At 49.0% G+C, this 20,308-nt stretch overlaps 1 pseudogene; it reads right to left on the bottom strand.

Annotated features, from left to right (window-relative positions):
- Nucleotides 1–15,429: 15,429 nt before the first annotated feature.
- On the bottom strand, nt 15,430–17,456 carry LOC146198078 (uncharacterized; annotated as a pseudogene).
- Nucleotides 17,457–20,308: the final 2,852 nt, after the last annotated feature.

Here is a 20,308-nt window from a genome sequence, read left to right on the forward strand (position 1 = left end):
TAGAAACATGACAGAGTTCCTCCGGGCAGCCACACGATCGTCGTGACTTCACTGAATAAAAAAAAAAAGCGTCTCCATGCTCAATCGTTTGTACTCATTTAGCCAACCAAATAGCATTGCGTTTTCACCTAGTGACCCAAGATGTGAAGAACTTGCATCGGAACAGATAAGCGGCCAACCAGTCAAAAAGCCCCCCCCCCCCGCTTTTGCTATAGGATGTTGTCGTGTTGTAACGTAGGTATCCGACTCGAAATGAGGTCGATAACACATGTGACCGGGATTTCGACGCTTTAGCGCGCATTATCTTGACATATTTCGTAGCGCTTATTATAGGACACATGGGCGTCTGTCCTGTTCGTATGTGTTCTTTTTGCCCGTTGTGTCGTAATAGGCGCTAAGAATTATGTTTTCGAATTACTTCCATCTCGCCCAAGTTTACGTCCTATAATAACTACAGTTGAGGACACGTCGGGACGCAACTTAGCTTGGATGATCTTCGCTAGGCTGATCAACGCTTCTCTGGAAGCGAGGTTAAGTCTGCCTCCTGTTTCCCGCTTTTCTGCTCCCCAATCCTTGTGCGCTTTTCTTGTCAGCTAACCCTTCTTCGTGTTGCAATTAGGCATATCAGTCAGCAAAGCCCACAGCGATGGTTTATATTCACAGATTTAAAAGCAGTCCTGCAAGCCTTAAAACCGGCTCTCCGCCGTGGAGCCCATGAGCAACTCGTCGCGGAAATATGAGAACTTTCTCGTGGAATTCTGGCCAGTTTGCGAACTGCCGCTTAAAATCCCTGGACCCTGACCTGAAGCTCCGGCTTCCACCTGGCCTACCCCGACGTGAAGAAACTTTGCTGTGCCGCCTGTGGGTTGGTGTAGCGTTCACAAACTCTGATTCTTTTGTGTTAGGTATGGCAAATAGCCCTGCATGTGCAACCTGCGGGTGCGACGAGACTATAGGCCACATTCTTTGTGAGTGCCCCGCATACAGTGCGGAAAGACAGTGTCTCTGCTGAGCGCTGGAGCGTCTAGATGGACGCCCACTGATTGAAGTCAAGATTCTAGGTCACTGGCCGCGGTGATCGTCGGCGGTGAAGGCCTCCCAGGCACTGCTCCGCTTCATGAAAACCACGGGCTTGATCGATAGGCTATTATTTTGCTGTTGATATGACATTGACGTGATGTGATGTGACGTGATATGGCTTTGATGTGAATATACTAACTTCACCCATCCCTCTCTTACCCACCACTTTTATATCCACTCACCCCCTTCCCCCAGTGCAAGGTAGCAAACCGGTTTCTTTCACCGGTTAAAATCCCTGCCTTTCCCCCTCCTCATCTTCCTCCTCCTCCTCCTTGTCAGTTCGGATCCTTTCTCCTTCTCTCATCGAATCCTAGGCCTTTCCACCAACGGGCGTTGGTGTGTATAGCCGTCGTCACCACGTCATTTCTGCGCACAGCTCCTAAATCTCACTTGGCCTCTTTGATGCAAATAGGCATGACAAGGTGTGTCTTGCCGTCGTATATCACATGTCCTGCACATACTCATTCCCTCTTCCTTGATTTCAATGTACGCCAACTTTCTCGCGAAGAGAGAAGCGACGAGCGGCGCGTATAGAGTGATGTGCATATCGCTTCCTCTTTGTTCGGTTCTCAACTCCAAATAAGTTTCGCTCGTCGCCTCGTGCTACAAGCCAATCAGAGCTTTGCTTGCCGTACATGAGTTTGGGCTTGTATTGCTCCGCTACTACTTTCTGCGTGATCTCCGCCTCAACAGGCGTGCTTGGTCACAGAACTGCCATCACATTTTTGCCGCAACGAAGGGGAAAAAACGAAAGAGAAACGTCCGGTCTCTTGACAGCGAAAAGCTAACAACAGCTAAACCGGACTACGCGCAAGCGCACTGCAGTCTGAGATTCTTGTCATGTAGGGTACGGGATAGTGTATGCCGTTGCGCTCCAGCGGTTAGTGCAGCATCAGTCGCGGCGCAGAAGGCCCCGTGCACAATTCTCTGGCGTACGCGCAGATAGACGTGACAGATTGCAGGACTGTTTACGTACTAGCAGTGAGCAGGTGCCGAACGAACGCACACCTCCGCTGCCGCACGTCGCGCATGCCGCCTGTTGCCGTCGTTTTCACTGGGTTTTACCCGCGATGGTGCAAGCGGCTGCGGACCTCGCGGCACCTCCTCACGTCGTCGCTTCTTTTGCGAACACGGAGTATCCTTTTAACTAGCATTTCTAGATTAACGCATTCTACTCTCTTGCTGTCTCCTAAAGGGTACAGAGGGGGGCAAGAAAAGCCGATAATGTGTCTTCCACCCGCCAAAAGCTTTGTTCCAACATACGTAGCGTCACAAATATCGGCAATTAAAAGCAGCCTCCACGTTTTTGCTCTCAACTCATACGCCGGGCCTGGCGAGAAATAAGTGCATGCGCACTGACGCGCTAATTAAAACACCAATCCCGTTATTTGTGACTCTCTTATCTCGCACATGCTCATTGACATACGTTCGTAAGCTTTCTGCCAAAATATATACACCTGTGAGGCAGCACGTTCCCCAAGTAGTACGAGCGTGCTCGTGTGGCATGAAGGTGACGCGTCTGGCTCGATATTCAGGGGTCCCAGGGGGGATAGGTTTCCTCTCACGTTTCCTCTTATCATCATTATCAACTAAATGCACCGTCATTATCATTGCTATTTTCAACATTGCCATTATCACTAACTGCAGCGTCATTGTCATCGCTACTATAATCATCACGGTAGACTAGGATAATTATTATGTGCGTTTCATGATCCCGGGCGTAGCGCAGTCGGTGAAAGAGCTCGGTAGGGGATCCGAGGGATGGATCTTCGATCTGCGGTGCAGACAGGATTTTTATTTTTCTGGTGCCGTCATCAGTAGGGGGGAAGGAAAGGAAAGGCGCTGTATCTGCCACACATTGTTCTGCGGACACCCGACATGAGCCGTATGGGAAGGGAGGAAGGTGGGAGTCATAGTGGAAAAAATCCAGAGGTGCCGCAGGGGTAGGATGCGGAGTAATTTCGACCACCTGGGGATCTTTAACGATGGAGCCGTGATTGCGCTCGCCTCCGGGTGCATCTCTCCTCTGATGGGGCGGGTACAGGTGGGTCACCGCCGCTTGCGGCGTGGGCTCGCCTGGCACCGAATTTTAATCTGTTCAGGCCGTCATTGCACACGCCACCGCTGGTGGTGGACGACGGCAGTTGTTGCGGCGCGCGTCTTTCTTTCCCTCTTCCTTTTCTTTCATCTCTATATTCTCTTCTATCTGCACGAGGCAGCGGAGGTGGCTCAGCTACAGAGCCAGCAGCAGGCCCGTGCATTTTCTTTTCCTTCTTCTTACAGCCACAACAACAACAACAACGCTACATCGCACAGCACACAGACGCCTCTTCGTTTCGCCTCCATCGAAACGCAGCCGCCGAGGTCGGGTCCGAGCCCGGGTACTACGGCACAGTAGTCGGGCGTCTTACCAGTGCACCACCCCGGCGGGGCGCAACAGACTTCGTCCACCACCGAAACGGCAGCGGTTGCAATGAACAATCCCGTGGCAAGCTAGCCCTCACCGCAAGAGGCGTTGACCTACTTGTCCCAGCCCCGTAGGGCCAAGAGCAACCACCGGCCCCGAACCGCCCGTCTCGGCACCCCTCCGCTGCCTGTTGTGGCTGTAGGAAGAAGGAAAAGAAAATGCACGGGCCTGCTACTGGCTCTGTAGTTGAGCCACCTCCGCTGCCTCGTGTAGACAGAAGAGAAAATAGACAAGAAAGAAAGAAGAAGAGGGAGAGAAAGACGCGCGCCGCAACAACGGCCGTCGTCCACCGCCACTAAAGCGGTGGCGAGTGCAATGACGGCCTGCAACAGATAAAAATTCAGTGACAGGCTAGCCCCCGCCGCAAGTGGCGGTGATCCACCTGCCCGGGCCCGATCAGGGGAAACCTCGATGCCTCGTGTGGACAGAGGTGAAAATACAGAAGAAAAGAGGGAGAGAAAGACATGCGTCTCAACAGCCGTCGTACACCACCGAAACGGTAGCGGGTGCAATGACGGCCTACGATAGATTCGGCGGTGAACGACGGCTGTTGCGACGCGCGTCTTTCTCTTCCTCTTCCCTTTCTTTATACTCTATTTTATCTTCTGTGCGCTTGAGGCCGCGGAGGTGGCTTAACAACAGAGCCAGTAGCAGGCCCATACATTTTCTTTTCCTTTTTCCTTCTGTCGCATCAACAACAGCAACGGCGGGGCATTCCGTTAGAAGAGCTGAAGGTCACATTATGTTTGGAAATCACTTCTACGCGCGGGTCAGGTTCCACGGTAAAGTGACAGATACTGCGCCTTCCCTGCCTATGAAATATTCCATTAGAGGCCATTTCCTCGAGCTTGAAAATGATCTCTAACGGAATGGTTTAAGGAAAGGCACAGTATCTGTCATCCTTTCTCCTTGGTCCCCCGACCGCGCCATAAGAGAAGGGAGGAATAAGGCCTCGAGCGAAATCAGAAGGGCTGCGGTATCAGAGGGTTGTGAAGTGATTTTAGGGCAAAATCTTTTAATGGCTTCAATCAAATGGCGTCATGATGATGTCATCAAAAAAATAAAAATCCGATCGTCACCGGCTATTGGACCTCCATCTCTTAGATCCCCAGCCGAGCGCTTTAACCAACTGCGCCGTGCCCAAGAGAATGAAAGGCACAATAATTCTGCCTTATCGTGAGGAAGACAGCTAAATATAAATACCTAAATCCTGTCTCCGCCGGGAATCGAACCACCATCCCTTGCATATCCCGAGCTATAACCAAATGCGCCACGCCCGTTTTTTTTTATTTATTTACCTTATTGCCGGTCAACAGAGTACATGCATGCATAAAAATCGCTAGCCTACAGTTTGGCTAAAATTATATTTTAAAATATTTTCATGTTGATCAAACCATCGACCACATCCATCCACTGCTGCTGCTCAGGCCGACAACGGAGAACCTCTCTGAGAAATGATACACTTTCAATGAAGTTGTCCCGACAGACCGTACATTTTCTTCTTCTGTGTGCCCATATGCCATCCGCGATTTCTAAATGCTGTGGAGGCTCAGCACCATAATCATGTCGTTCTGGGCCTCGTCACTTTGTATGCGGGTAGAAACCGGATGCCGAAAGGGTTAATAGCTAGTTCTTTAAGTTTCTTTGTAAAATATCCTAATGAGAAACAGGATCCCAGCAATCTATAAAAACGTTATCGATTGTCTCTGTTTTTTTTTTTTTACAGATTATGCATTTGAGGGTCCAAGGTACAAATATGGATTTATCATTAAGCCACGTTTTTACGGGAAAGATACCAAAGCGAAGCTTAAAGAAAACTGGTTGACTGGGCTGAAGCGGTCGCTGCCAGGCACAGCCTGACAGACACCAGCCGGGATCAGGAACCACCTCAACCCTTGTACTGTACCTTGGTTCCCACAATAAATGTTTTACCACCACTTAAAGAAAAACGATTTGACGGTCGGCTTAACCGACATCTTCCAAACTCTCTTTAGGACATCTTGTGGGCCTCCACAATATATGAATAAGGTGTAGGGATACGGGCAAAAAGAGGTTCAGCAGGTCCTTATAAGTTGTTTTTCCTGGGTACAGTACTAAGATGCTCCACCAAAAAATGTGCCCGCAAAATTTGTAAGCCAAAAACAACTTATCGTAAAAATCCAGTGACAGCCCGATCTCTGGCCGGATAACTAGTCACAACGATGGGTCTGTTTGATCACGCAAAAAAAATACGTCATGACGTAACCAATTTCAGAAACAAGTTAGAAAGACCAAGGCCATCCCTTCTCATGGGAAGAAACAAATTAGTGCGGCTAGTTCGCCCCCAATTTGAGCTCCAAATAAAAACTGAAAATACTCTACGCAGTTTCTGCGCGTTAGAGCGGGATATGCATAAAAATTACAGCAGAAACCAAATTTTAGTAATCAAAAACAAATTGCACACACTTGCACGTGCGAACACTGAGAGAACGCATCATTTCCAGCCATCCGCTTTTTATTTAGTCTTTTGAGTTGCGTCATTCCGCTACTCTCTGCTGCTCTTAAAATACTCTAAGGGAACACCCAAGTACCTTGCCGGAGCTTTCGTCCACCGCATATTAGTAAACACTGCCGGTGTATTTTCCCATTCACTGTGCCAACAATCAATGCTGTTCTTCCAATTGATTTCGCACCCTGCAGGTCTTTTTGCAGTAGTCATCCGCAACTCGAACGACATCTTTAACGTTATCCCGATCTGCGCAAACAACGGCGATATCGTCCGCGTAAGCAAGTATACTCTTATTTGCGTAAACTGGAGAGTAAAACCGCAGACACGTTCATAATGTTTCAGTGATAACAGAAACGACTCAAGATAAACAGCAAAAAGCAGAGGTGCAGAGCGGACAACCTTGCCGGACTGAAGAACATATAGGCATACATTCTGATAACTGTTTATTCACAATGATATATGCAACACAGTTTACATACGCCATCCGCATGCCTTGTGATATAACCGAGCCAACACTTACATGTTCTAGTATTGAGAAAAAAATTCCGAGCGACACTCTATCGAAAGCCTTCCCAAGGTAAAGCTGCACTATAGCAACTCATTCTACGAAGGCGTCACAGCATTCAAGAAGAGTTCTTGCAATGTGCACATTTGTTCCGATGGTGCGGGCTTTAATACCGCACGTTTGATGTGGCCATACAAGGGATCGTGAAACGCACATCATAACTCTCCTTGTCTACCGTGAGGATGACAGTACCGATGACAATGGCGCTGCAGTTGGCGATAACGACAATAATGACATTAGCAATGAAAATGACGGTGCATTTAGTTGACAACGATAATGAAAGCAAACGTGATGCACCGTGTGCACCAACAACGCTTGCTTCCGCACTTCTGCAGTGTAGATTCTACAGTGCTCTCGGAATGTTTGACCACCTCGCTGGCATCGCAGAGCACATGGACGCGTTTCCGTTTCGCTTCCATCGAAACACAGCCGCCGGGGGTCAGGTTTGAACTCAGGTATTCCGATTCAGTAGTCGAGTGTCTTAACTACTGAGCCATCGCGGTAGAGCATGTGGCATACTCTGCCACACTTTTGGAGCGAAGCTCCACATCTCGCATGTCCAGCAGAATTGTTAAATCAGGCTTGGAAACGACCTCTAACTGGTGGCGCTCCGCCGCCACAGCTGCGCGCTTCGCTGTCACCTCCGCCACAGCGACGACCAGTTGTATGACGTGGTTCACTCAATGACTCCTCAGGTATACGTGGTGTTCGCCACAGAGAGGAGGAGGGGGATAGCGGCATTCCCCCTCAAGGGCGGAGAGAAGGCTAGTGTTCGCACTGAGCATGCACACACAGCCGCGGAAAACTGACTGAGTGGAGCGGGAAAGCGTCTATATAATAGTGTTTAAAAGGCCTGGCAGTCTACGAGTCTAAGGCAAACGTTAAGGATTTTTTTTTCGTGTTTGGTTGTTGGTATTCGCCAAGAATTAGTGTAATGATGATTATCGGGATAAAGAATATTTAATGAAAAGCGGAAGAAAAAACAACGCGCGATATATATATATATATATATATATATATATATTTATAAATATATATATCGCGCGTTGTTTTTCCTTCGGTCGGTCGCCGGCCGAAGAAAACCGCTTAACGCTATCGCGTGCCCCACTAGCTTAAGTGCACCCGATATGGGGTGCTCCTGTTATCCACCTTATTTTAATCATTGCAAACTACTACAAACATTATGAAGGGTACTGGTGGTTGTTTGGAGAGTTAGGTGCTAGAGGCGGGAAAACGAAATATGGAAGTGAGTAAGGGGGAGAGCGGAGGAGGAGGGTAGACGGGTAAGGGCCACCGCGGCGGGCGTTGTGAGCGAAAAACCACGTGGATGTCTCTGGCCTGCGGGATTTGGCCGGTCACATAGCTATGAGGCGTAGAGGTGGCATAGATCGCTGCCAGAGTGTCCTATATATCGGCAGATTTCAGATGGTAAGGTGACAGTAGACTCGAACCCGGGACCATTGCTTTCCGAGTCAGATATCTATAATCATCAGCAGCAGCAGCAACAGCAGCAGCAGCCTGACTATACCCACTGCAGGGTGAAGTACTCCTCCATATTCCTCAAATTAACCCGGTCGTGCTCTAGCTACATCCGTTTGACCCCTGCGAACTTCTTAACCTCATCCGCCCACCTAACTTTCTGCCGGCCGAGGGTCGAGGGTCCCTCTCGCCCCATAATGTCTACACCTATCATGCCCTCTCGTCTCGAAGTACATGTCTAAGACTGGTTTCATATATTGGTTTGAAAGCGTCTCCATGCAGCACCTTCTTCGTTATTCAATTTGGGGTCTGGCGGGAGCACCAGCCTGCGTGCCGATCGATAATGGTTGATGAATTCCCCATAAATGTGGCAACCGCTCCCCGTTATCGCAATCGTCAGCGGGTCTCATGGCTTCCCGCAAGCAGAGTGCTCGAGCCAGCTCACGGGCCTTCTCGTTCCTGCGAAGGCTGTGTGCGCGGGTATCCCGATTATTTGAATTTTCCTGTTCAGCGGTTGTTGGCTAAGGATCATTGCTGTCACCGGCGAGATCCTACCTGTTCCAAGATATTGAATGGTAATTACTGCCGCTGTTTTTTTTTTTTTTTTTCTGAGCAAGCTAAAGCGATCGCCACTTCATCCGCCGCCTCTATATTGCGTCTACGGAGAGCTGCAACGGAGACTCGGCCATTTACAACCGGAGCCACCATCGTCCGATGTGGCCTAGGCCGCATCTATACGTAAGCTACCTGATCATTCTCTTCCATGTTTCCGAGCCCTAGCTCTGAGGCCTCAGCTCGCTTCTCACTTCGTTGTATATTACGTTCCTGATGAACATTCTTAGGGAGTGAGGAGACTACCTGCGTATTTCTCATCTCCCTCTGTATTCACACTTTCTTTAGTAGCTATTCATCCGGGTTTATTCCTATTTTTGCAAGAATTACTCTGCCCGTGTTCGTCGGGCTAAGTGTCTCTATTTGAGAGACTTTAACCGCTTCCGCTAGCTCTCTCAACTTATTATGTACTCCCAACGCGAGCAGTCGCTCCGCTGAAGTACACATGGTCCTAGCGCTGTTCTCTTTAAGGATTTGGGTATGAGGGCGTCTATCCTGCCCCTCTCCGCCGCTTTAATATCCAAATATGGCGTTGCGTATCTAACTCTGCTAATGACGTACGTTTGTACTAGTTTCATGATCTTTCTCTCTTTCAGTCCTCTGCCCTTGACGGCTATGCGCCCACTTCACGACAATCAAAATCCGGGAAAGGATCGAGTGCCAGCTGAAGGATGGTTATGAAGGACTGTATTAAGTGGACTCAAACTGCCCATATATAGAAACATGCCTCTGAAATTCTTTACCCCAGCATGAGGCAAAACTACAGTACCTTAAAAGTAACGATTAAATTTCGCATTACCGAGTATCTCAATCGTCGGCAAATTTTTGCAAAAAAGAAAAAAGAAAAAAAAAAAGGACCACTACACCTTAACACCCTACTACCGCATTTCACCGATGTTTGCTTGCTGGTAATTTCCTTCATCAAGTACTACCTACGAGAGTGCATCTGACAGGTAGTGGTTGACAGAGACATGGTTGGTCGGCAATGGTTGGTCGGCGGGTTGTGTGATATCACGAGACTGAAGGTCATGGCTGAATTGGCCGGAGCTGCCACCTTGAAGGTCAACTCCGGTGGTTTTTCCATCATTTTGTGTTTTCGGTTGAATTACATTCCTCGGCACGTCCTGACTCGAACACAAAAAAACCGTTTTTCGAAACTCCAATTAGAAGTATTTTTAAAAAGAAAAAACAGCAAATCGAAACCGAAACTGCTTTCACGGCCAGAAACGACGTCCCAGGAGACGAAATGGTGACGTCACACTCAGTGTTAGAGAAACACTCGTACGTGCGTTGGATGGTGAAAATAAAGTATGGAAATCATGAAGCATTGCATAAAATGTCTGAGGTAGTTCAATATAAGCCTCACAATTTCATAATCATGCGGGAAGTGGACAGCAACGCCGGTATACTGTTTGTGACGTCAGAAACTCAGTGTTGCCGGCAGAAATAGTCGCAACTTAAGCCATGAAAACCGCATATTTTAAAGTCGTGTTGCGCGCGAACGGATTATCATACGGCGTCCAAATTTTGTTGAATGTGTCTGGACGAAGAGGAGAATCTACAGTAAAATTTTTATCAGAATATTCGGATGTCAAAAAACCCCCGGAGTTGCCCTTTGAGGAGGAGGAGAAAACATTTACGATGATATGATTTGGGTAAGGAGGTGCGTTTCATTGTGTAGCTGAGTGGTAGACCCTATTCCCGGGACGCCATTGGCCGCCGCCGCTGCCCGAGCTCTCTGGACCAGGGCACGCAGGGCCTACAAGTCCGAGCTGGACAGGGCCGCCTCCCAGCCCTCCCTAGTTGGCTGTTTTATTGGTTTTAGTTTTGTATTTTGCTGGCAGGCCCACACCATGTGGTATAAGTCAGCATACTGCCCGCAGAATTTGCACCTACCCGTGAATGTCGGGTCCATGTGTTTTAGTATGGCGGGATTTAGAAAACACCCGGTTTGAAGCCGTCTAAGATGGCACTCCTCAGATCTGTCGAGTCCTTTGGCGGGTCCAGGGAGTGCCCTCCTGCAGAGGTCTAAATAATTTGGAATGTCCGCATAAGAGCCGGATTGGTATGATTGCCTCGGTAGAACCGGAAGATTGAGCGGAACTCCGGGGGAGGAACGCTCGGGCAGCCGCGTGAGCGGTCTCGTTCCTCTCCGCCCCCCTGGTGACCGCACACCTATATAACCTGTTTTTTACTAGTAGCCGAATCTGAATTTTTCGTATGTGCCAATAATATTCTGCGGGCGGGTGGCGCTATCCTACCCTGCATGTAATTTCGACAGGCCTGTTGCGAGCCCGACATTATGTAGGCTGCGTCGCAGTGGGTGGCGGCCAGTGCAATCGCCACTTCCTCCAACATTAGCGTGTTGTTAGTTTTTACTGAGATCCCGTTCACCTGATTTCCTTCGTGCACAACAGCAATGGTGCAGATGCCATCCTTGGTTGGACCCGCTGCATCCACGTAATATGTGCCTGTCTTACTGCCATAGTTATTTTGTACACGTTTTGCCCTGGTTTCACGTACGCCTCCCCTGATTATACTCCCAATTCATGTTTTTGGGGAGCGGCTTAACTGTCAAAGTAGTTTTCCACACTTCCGGGATGTCCACTCTGTTTTCTATGGTGGGGAGAAGCCCTAGATTGAGGTCTCAGAGGACTTGCCTGTCGGTGCTGGTCACCGACATCCTAGTAATTTGGCTTGTTCTGTGGGCCTCAGTCAGCTCCCCTACTGTATTATGGATCCCAAGTTGGAGCAGGCTCTCTGCCGACGCTCTGGCCGGAAGCCCTAGAGCCTTATTTACCGCCGCCCGGATCATCGAGTCGAGCGTGCCACGGTCGCTCTTCCTCAGCTTGAGGTAGGGCGCCACGTACACCACACGACTAACGACGAACGCCTGAACCAGGCGAACGGTTTCTTTTTCAAGTGCACCGTGCTTACCGGATACCCTGCCAATCATGCTACTAATTTGTTCGCAGGTGGACTTTAATTTTTTCAGGGCTGTGGCATTGTTACCCCTGTTATCAATTTGCAATCCCAATACCCGAAGTGTGTTCACCTCTGGTATCGGAAGACCATTCACGTAAATGTGTATTTATTGTTCTGGGTCTTTATGCTTTGCAATGGGAGGGGGGGGGGGGGGTGCAAAAGTTCTGATTTATTCGGAGAGCGCTCTAGACCACATTCCCGAGCGTAGTTTTCTACTACCGAGGCGGCCTCTTGGAGGGCCTCCTCCATCTGCCCTAGGTTCCCCCGGGACGACCAGATGGTAATGTCGTCCGCATAGATGGCGCGGCGTACGCCATCCACAGCGTTAAGCCTCTCTGGAAGGCCTATGATGGCAACGTTAAAGAGCAGCGAAGAGAGAAGTTCATCGGGTTCCCATATCGATGGGTCCGAATTTTTCATTGCCCAATCTGATATGAGATTTCCGTTTTTCTAAGAAGCTTTTATGTAGCTAAATATTTTCTCGCCGCAAGTGGTGGCGTTTAAATATTTCAGTATTCTACTGTGGTTTAACGTTGTCAAAGGCCCCCTTCAGATTCAGGGCCAAAATAATCCTATCTCCTGAACTACCGACAGGGGGATCAATGACATCCCTATTGATTTCGAGCAGTACATCCTGCGCTCATAAATGTGGTCGGAAGCCGAACATAGAGGGCGGCAGCAACTCGTGCTGTTCCAAATAATCGGGCAGCCTTTGCCTCACTACCGTCTCCATGAGCTTACCGGCGCAGGACGTGAGAGAGATCGGTCTTAAATTGTCTGTGTTTATCTTTTTGCCGGGCTTGGGGATGAACGTCACTATGGATGTTTTCCATTCATTCGGTAGCACCCCCGCGTCCCAGCGATCATTAATGTAGGTCGTAAAATCTTGTAGGGTTTGATCATTGAGGTTGGCCAGAAGACCGACCGTTATCTGGGAGCAGCACATTTGAGAAAGAAGTGAACTCACCAAGACCCTCGTATCCCGAGTAAGACACTCTACTCCCAGGCCAAGCAAGCCTTGTTCGTAAGGTTCTGTTAGAGTGGGACATCATATCTATGTCGGGTGGCCTTCAGCATAATGTGGTAGGTTACGGCTTCATGAAACCGAAGCATAAGTGGCAGCTTATTCGCATTTGTACTAGCAAAGCTAAATCGGCCCTCTTTTTAATCCAATAATATTAAATTCCCCGTCCTGGAGAAAGTTCGGCCTTGGCGTAGTGTGTGAGAAAACACGAGAATGCCTCTGTCAGCTGGTAGCTGACAGATGACATATGACCGGGCTCAGATTTATCGTCGCGCGATGTGCTACAACACGAGAGCATGTACATGAAGTACCGTAACTTTGAACACTGCCTTCGTCGGCTTACCTCGCGTGGGCAAGTGTTTACTAGCCAAACCAGCAACCACACTCCTCGCGAATCCGGCCTTCCTGCTCGGCTTCCGGTTAAAGCTATATATGTCTGCACTTGGGGATCGAATATAGATGCGCCGAAATAGCGTGTGGTGCTCGCGCAGCGCATGAGGACATGTTCGTGGCTATTAAATATTGCGCAAAACCGTGTCATCGTGCATGCTTTAACGTTTAGTCAATGACGTACGCCACGTTATGATGTCACTGTTTTCAAATTTTTGTTCCAGCTGTAGCAGCTCGGATGAAAGAGGAAAAGTTGAAACATATAAGTAGGTTCAGTTACATGCTACGTTTTTTAAACACGTTAAGTTCAGAGCAAATCACTCGACGCGTACACACAGAGGTATACAAACAAATTTCAATGCGTTTGGCTTTCACTTTCCTTTATTCAGGTGTGCTTCATCAATGTCAACGTAAAATACAGATGTGCGACCACTTATAATTGACGTCTTGCACATGTAGTCGACACCATAGATCACAGCATGTTTTGACTAGATAAATTAAATCAGAATGAGAACAGTGCACATGCGACAATGCAAATGATAAATGGCATTGTTTTGAAATACAGTACACCCCTTACCCGACATGAAGCATTAATTTCAGCTTCCAGCAACGAATGTGCTCCTCCTTCTTTTGTAAAATGAAGATTGAGGAACAATTGCTAACATTTCACTATTTGCATAATAACTCGTGAAACTGCAGGAAACTCTAGGACTAATCATCATTTCTAGAAGCAATGTAATGCATTAATAACTGCAGAAAGCCCTTCTCCGTCTACCTCACCTCCAACACCAACGAGAGCGCAGGCTCTCAACCCCCCATAGGATTAAACTATACATGTGACCATGAACGGTGTATTCTCGCTGGCCAGCAGTTGATCACGCGCTAAGGAGTAGTGACGTCACTGAGTTTTCTTTCACGACAAAGTATTTCTACCAGTTACTGTACCTACGACTAACACTACTATATTACTCGTGCTGCTAATAACTACTGCTCTCAGGACGCCACAGACACTAGCATAATGATGACAGGGGACATATTAAGTTTAGCGGCCCTAAAACACGCAGTGAATTGCCCCGGGTTAATTTAGGCCACCTGGAGGCAATAAAGTGTTCTGAAGTTGAAAAAAAAAAGGGGGGGGGGGGAAGCACGGACGCTTTTTCGTTTCGCTGCCAAAGAAAGGCGGCCGCCACGCGATAGCCCTTAGTCTCATTGGCCACACAGGTTTGAAGCGCATGACACAAATAGCACATTCTAAAGTCTAACGAGTCAGCGCACCAATTCTCAATAATTCACATTGGTAAGATTGTGATTACACAATCTCATGAGAGCACAGATATTATTTTTTTATACACAACGTGCGTGCAGCAACTATATTACTATACACCACTAACACAATTTCTACTGCTTCTACTATTGCTACTACAATGTAAATATGTAAACATTGCTAATATCAATTATATAGCGCATAATATTGAAGGTGACGAGGCTGTGAAACACTTGAATGCAGCGCGATTTTTCTGCTATATTCGATTAGTTTCCAAGCATTAACGCACGTGGGCGTGAGAAGGCCACGTTTTCTCATCAGCTTTCGCTTTTCTGGAGCGCACTATTGTAGCGCACATTGTAATCCCATAAAACCTACAAAGCCGAAAAATGGCCACAAAACGGTGTCGCAATAAAAGGATTTCTGAAGCCGCGAAACAACAGGAAAACTTGGGAAAACGGGAATTCTGTCTTTATAGCGATAGCTCCATTCATGACGAAAGATTCTGCTTGCAATCCATTGGCGGAATTTCACCGTTTGCAAGAACTTTCTCTAAGCTATTTTAACTGATGGTGAAGTGCAACCAGGCCTCGCCTGCTGCTGCGACTCGCAGATAAACGCGCGTATCGAGAACAATCTGGAATCTCTGAGGGTATCGCAGTGCCTGCTATGGCACGCATCTAAATGGCAGGAAGTTTATGACTGGCATAATGGAGAGAGGAGCGGGGACATTCGCGGCGAAGTGGCTCGAAGATGTGGTGGAACGGGCAAAGTGCTGGGTGGGCGTGATGCCTATGCGCCATTGTTCTTCTCAAACATATAGTTAATGTACAAGACGCAGTAGTAAGAGCTCCACATACCAGCTAGTACTAATAGTGAAACGCATTTTTGTTACAGTAGATTTTTCTAAGGCCTGACAACCCGCCATCCGTCTGGCGTCTTCACTGGGCCGAGTACAGTGTATTTCAGTTTGTTTTTTTTTTTTTTTTTGCTTTTTTTTTTGGGGGGGGGGGGATTTGAATGTTCGCCCATGATTTTTTCCCTCAGCAGTGTAGCGACAACGACATCGGCCGAATACTGTGCTAGGTTTTAAGAAAATCATAACCGAATGAACGAGAGTCGTGATATGCAGCCCAATGCTCCATGCGCTGCGTTCAAGTAGAGTCATTTGACATTCGCTCTCTGTGAGTGATAGCAAGGGCGGGCAGTTGGTTAGCCAGAGCGACATCTGTTGTGGCCGTTGTCGAAGACCGTGATCGCTGCTGGCTCAGGAATCCGCTGATCAGTGAAGAGGACGACACCATCTTGGAGACGCGCCGGTGATCTCTGAAACCGAAGAACAGAAAGACACCTTGGAGCCCGATGAAAACGATACTGATGCAGTCCATGAGGAGCGAGTTGACGAGTCCGCTGACCAGACCAAGGAGCCACGAGACACCCATGATGAAAGCGAGCTTCACGAACAGCAGGATCCTCGACGGTTTCACGTTTGTTTTGAAGTCAAACTTTTGGGACTGCGACTCAGTCTTCCGAATGGTGAAGATAGTGTGCAAGTAGAAGGCGATGTCGACAAGCAGCAGCACCAGCATCGGGGCAAGAAAGAAGACCACGTGACTCCACTTCTTGTTTATGAAGCACCTCGGCATGCCGTACGAAGGTGACAGCACCGAGTCGCTTCGGGTCCAGTTTATGACGGAAGCCACGCCGACAGCTAACAACGGCAGTCCCCATCCGGCCAGAGCGTAGCGAACGAGGCTCTTCCAATCACCACTGGGCCGGCGGACGAGTATCAGCGTCTTCCAGATGTCGTACGATAGCACTGCGGTCCAGAAGGCTGTTGACAGGAAGCCGAAGTGGATGAACACTGCAGACACGATACACACAGGGCGGCCAAAGTCTGCTGCGTTGAAGACAAGGAAAAACAAGTGAGTGAAAAACAGCGTCATTGACAAGCACAAGGTGCAGCAGGACGAAAAGGTGCGGCCTTCTTTCGAGACGATGTAGATGATCAGCTTGAGTAACAGGCAGAACAGCGACACCGATATACACACGATGGTCAAGTAGCCGCGAACCATAACCGCCGTACTCGGGCCTGCCGTTGTGGCATTGCGGTAACGGTAGGTAATGGACTGAATGTAACACTTCCCATTGTATGCGGAAAAGCAGCTGTCATTCTTGGCTACAGTCCGGAATATGGATGAAAGATCAAGTTCAGGCAGCTTGCCGGAAACTTTGACCTCCACGCTCGTCTTGCTACTGATCTTTTCAGCCGGCACGCACGAGAGAGATGCCACGTTAGCTCCGTTGCATCGAGCGCAGTAGACATTTTTGTAGAATACCGATTCGTACGTGTCATCCATGACAGGCGCGAAAAAGCCTTTGCAGTGTCGAGTCACTAACTCCGCGGTTTCTTCGGGCAGTCTTGAATGAGGGGAAACCGACTGCACTGACGTAGGTGGCCGTAGAAATCCTCCGAGATGTAGGCAGGAGGTCGCAGCCTCTTTTTGTCTTTCGCCCCTACGACAACCTTCCAGAACTGCACCTCGTCAAGGTCGTAGTTGCAGAAAGCGCAGAAAGCATTGCGATACGTCACCAACGATCGCTTACTCGTCACCGGAATGTAGAAGAACATCTCTCCGGGGCTGAAGTTTACATTTTCGCAGCGCTCGCGGACGTCGTCGTTGAGAGGCCACAAATCGTCGCACCGAGACGCTAAAAAAGCATGCTTCGTTATGCTGCCTTCTAGCAGCAAGCTGGTGCATCTCCATTTCGAGTTCAGAGGAACCGCGTCCACGTCCACCCCCCTCCTCTCACAGTCCCAGCAGCAGTCTCCGAAGTCCTCGCAGAATCCGGTGCAGGAGCACGTTAAGTACGTCCAGTTGTAGCAAGAAAATGTGCCATCGCTGCAGCAGTCGATGTCAGACGGGCACTTTGTAATCGACTCGAACAGATCACTGGAGAGATCGCTGAACAAGGGGTGATCGTCTTGTCTTACGTCGCTGATAACAGTCCCGTTGCATTCGCGCTGGGCAGCCACACAACGCGCAAGCAGTAGCAAGAGGAGGTGTGGGAGAAACCACATGTCCGGACCATCTGGCGTCTCCTTTCCTTGTTTGTTTTGCTGTTCAGGAACACTGTCTTCGTTCTGGAACGAGTCAGATGGCATTGTATTCGCGTGAGAAAGAAGTAATCGGTGTCAGAGGCTGGTGCCCCTCTTTGTCTCCCATCATACGCCTGCAGATAAGCTCGTATTGTCGACCACAACAGTTTACCGGGTGCTGCTCTGTCGGAAAATTTTATATTTCGACAAATTCGAACCACCAATCACCTGAATTGTATGAAGGTAAGTTGGAACGCGTATGTTTCTTCAGCCAGTAAGGTTATCAGGTCGCTCGCTCAACAAGATGCTTCTTCTTTTTTTTTTTTTTTCGAGAAAATAATATCCAGTAAACCTTTGCGGTCGACAGTACATAAATATCAAGGCTTCGTAAGTCTAAATACTTTTTCTACTACTGCGCTAAACAGTTATGATCCGTGTTTGTCCTCCACTAGATGGTATATAGTTAGCAAGCTTTCAATCCTGCACAAGGGCGTGTGCTGTACACACACATGAAAAACCCAGAGTGCGGACCGTAAACTACAATGCGCTTAACGTATGCACTGCGAGCGAGATATCGTCTACGAAATTGCTATGCGTGCTATAACATTAGCGGCATCGCAAATGCGCATGTATAGAAATTAGCATATACTGACAACCACTCCAGTTGCTGCGGTCTTCGCACTTATATGCCGCTCAATACCGGAAGCTGGGATATTAACTGATGGTGCAGACTGGAACCGAATACGAAATAAAACTTATGAATCGCATCATATGTGATGCATGTCTTACACCTTTACTTTAGCGAGCATCTTCCACGGACGTGAAACTCTCAGTACTCACCGAAGCAGGGAAGTGCAGTCAAAACGTGCAAAGTACAAGGTCGCTATGGAGAGGTTTCAGGTCGGCCCGCAGCCGCTGCGACAGTACGCAACGCATTGTTGGCGAGTGTGTCAGGGCAAGTGGAGGAGCGTCCTCACGGCGCCAGTCACAGTGCACGAGTGGCGCGGAAGGCGCATACGCTTACCCGGATCGCTTGCACCAAACGTGGGAAACACGTGAGCGCTGCGTTTTGTGCGGCGGCTCCTGAATTATGGATCGACGGGCGATCACCAGGCAGACGCCGCGGACGTGGCGCCTTTTTCCTACCGGCAATAGGGCGACGGCACATTCGGATGATTAAGGCATCCATATTGCATTCCCGCGTTACCTTTGAACAAGGCGCTGGACAATTGTCCTCCCACAGACCGCTTACGACGTTTGCCCATCGCCGTGTGCACCCGGAACACGATGCATGTACATGCGAGGAGTGTTGCCTAGACAGCCGTGCTCCCATGACGCGCGCCTGCTTGAGAGATGGTCGTGGTAATGCTACCATAATGGCGTTACATGTATATACTGCACGCGGGCAGTGTCAGGAGTCTTTTGGCATACAGGGCAAATGAGCGCTTACTAGACGTGTCAGACTATGAAAGAATGCATGGAGCTGCCACAAATGAGACATTCCGTTAATGAATACTCGCATGCCTTGCGTGCTACCACGGTTGTTTATATGAATGCATGCTGATGGCTAGGAGTGACCACTGGCTGGCACGAAGACGTTTCCCGCTTATTTCTTTCTCTTGCAGGAGTGTTCTATTATTACGACTAGTCTTACTTTCTGCATAACGCCCGATGACACCTTCGATTAACGAACCGGACAAAGGCCTGAGCATTAGTGGAGAGTTTATTTCGAAATTCACGCGCATATTGTATCGAAACACGCATGACGGCCTTCTGTTGGCCTTGCGGTTGCATACAGCCTTAAATAAGAGAACGGAACAAACGATGACAATAGGAGAACACGACTCGTGTGCTCATGGCGCCGCTGCAAAATAAACTTCAAGCGTAATATATAATATGTGACAGAAACGAGTAGGCCTTGACCGCCTGCTCATGCGACGGCTTAAACTGTACAGATAAACTACGAGCGCAGCTGTGGTTGCTTACAGATGTGCACGGCTGGAGCGCTATAGCGTACGGAAACAGCGCACAAGCGGAAGCCATCGCATCGCAGTCGTAGTTTCTCTGCTGCAGAATGTGGTCGGTTTGTTTACCGGACATCAACCGAACTCGTTTTTTCGTCTATCGCTTACCTCTTCACAGGCCGTGCTGCTCCTGGGCCATCCTTCTTGAGAGCCGTGGCCGCACAGCAACCGCGGCGACGGCGGTTTTCCCGTTGGGCTCCCTTCGGCTGCCGATGCAACCAATGCCAAGCGGATGTCGGTCGTCGCGACCACTCCATGAAAAGGCCCTGGCGTAGAACTGGTTTCGTCATCCTTTTGAACTCCTCGGAAAGCTGCGCCCGGTTCCCACGACGGCGAATGCAAGCGAGCGTCCCCGCCAGCTGGTTATGCTTAGTGCCACATGGCCTCCAATGAGACCCCTCGTTCTTACGCGTTTATGACGTCGAGAGAAAGGGCGCTGTTTCGCCAACACGCACGCGCACGCGACGTAGTTATTACGTTGTACGCGAGACAGTCGACGCCATTAATAGGTGCGTCCCCCTGCTATCTGTCGAGGTCTCTTACTGCTTCATTGACGGGAGCGCGTCCGGTCTGTTGACCCGATGCTACTATTGATGGATGCCACCATTGATATTCTCGCCACTTTGCAAGTCTTATCAGAGGTAATGCGAGGGCGCGTCGACATTTGGATTTTCCCGTCGCCTCTTGCTCTTCCTCGGCCTTTATTTTCCACTCCTTGGGACGGTATGGCTCCGGCGATTGCTGAACGGCTGTTCGGTGCAATCGTGCAAAAGGAGAAATCTTAGAAATACACACTTGTTATAATCTCTAAACTTTTTCAAGTGTAGCTT

This window comes from Amblyomma maculatum, chromosome 2, assembly GCF_055883805.1.
Source record: "Amblyomma maculatum isolate TAMU_Amacu chromosome 2, ASM5588380v1, whole genome shotgun sequence".
NCBI lineage: Eukaryota > Metazoa > Arthropoda > Arachnida > Ixodida > Ixodidae > Amblyomma > Amblyomma maculatum.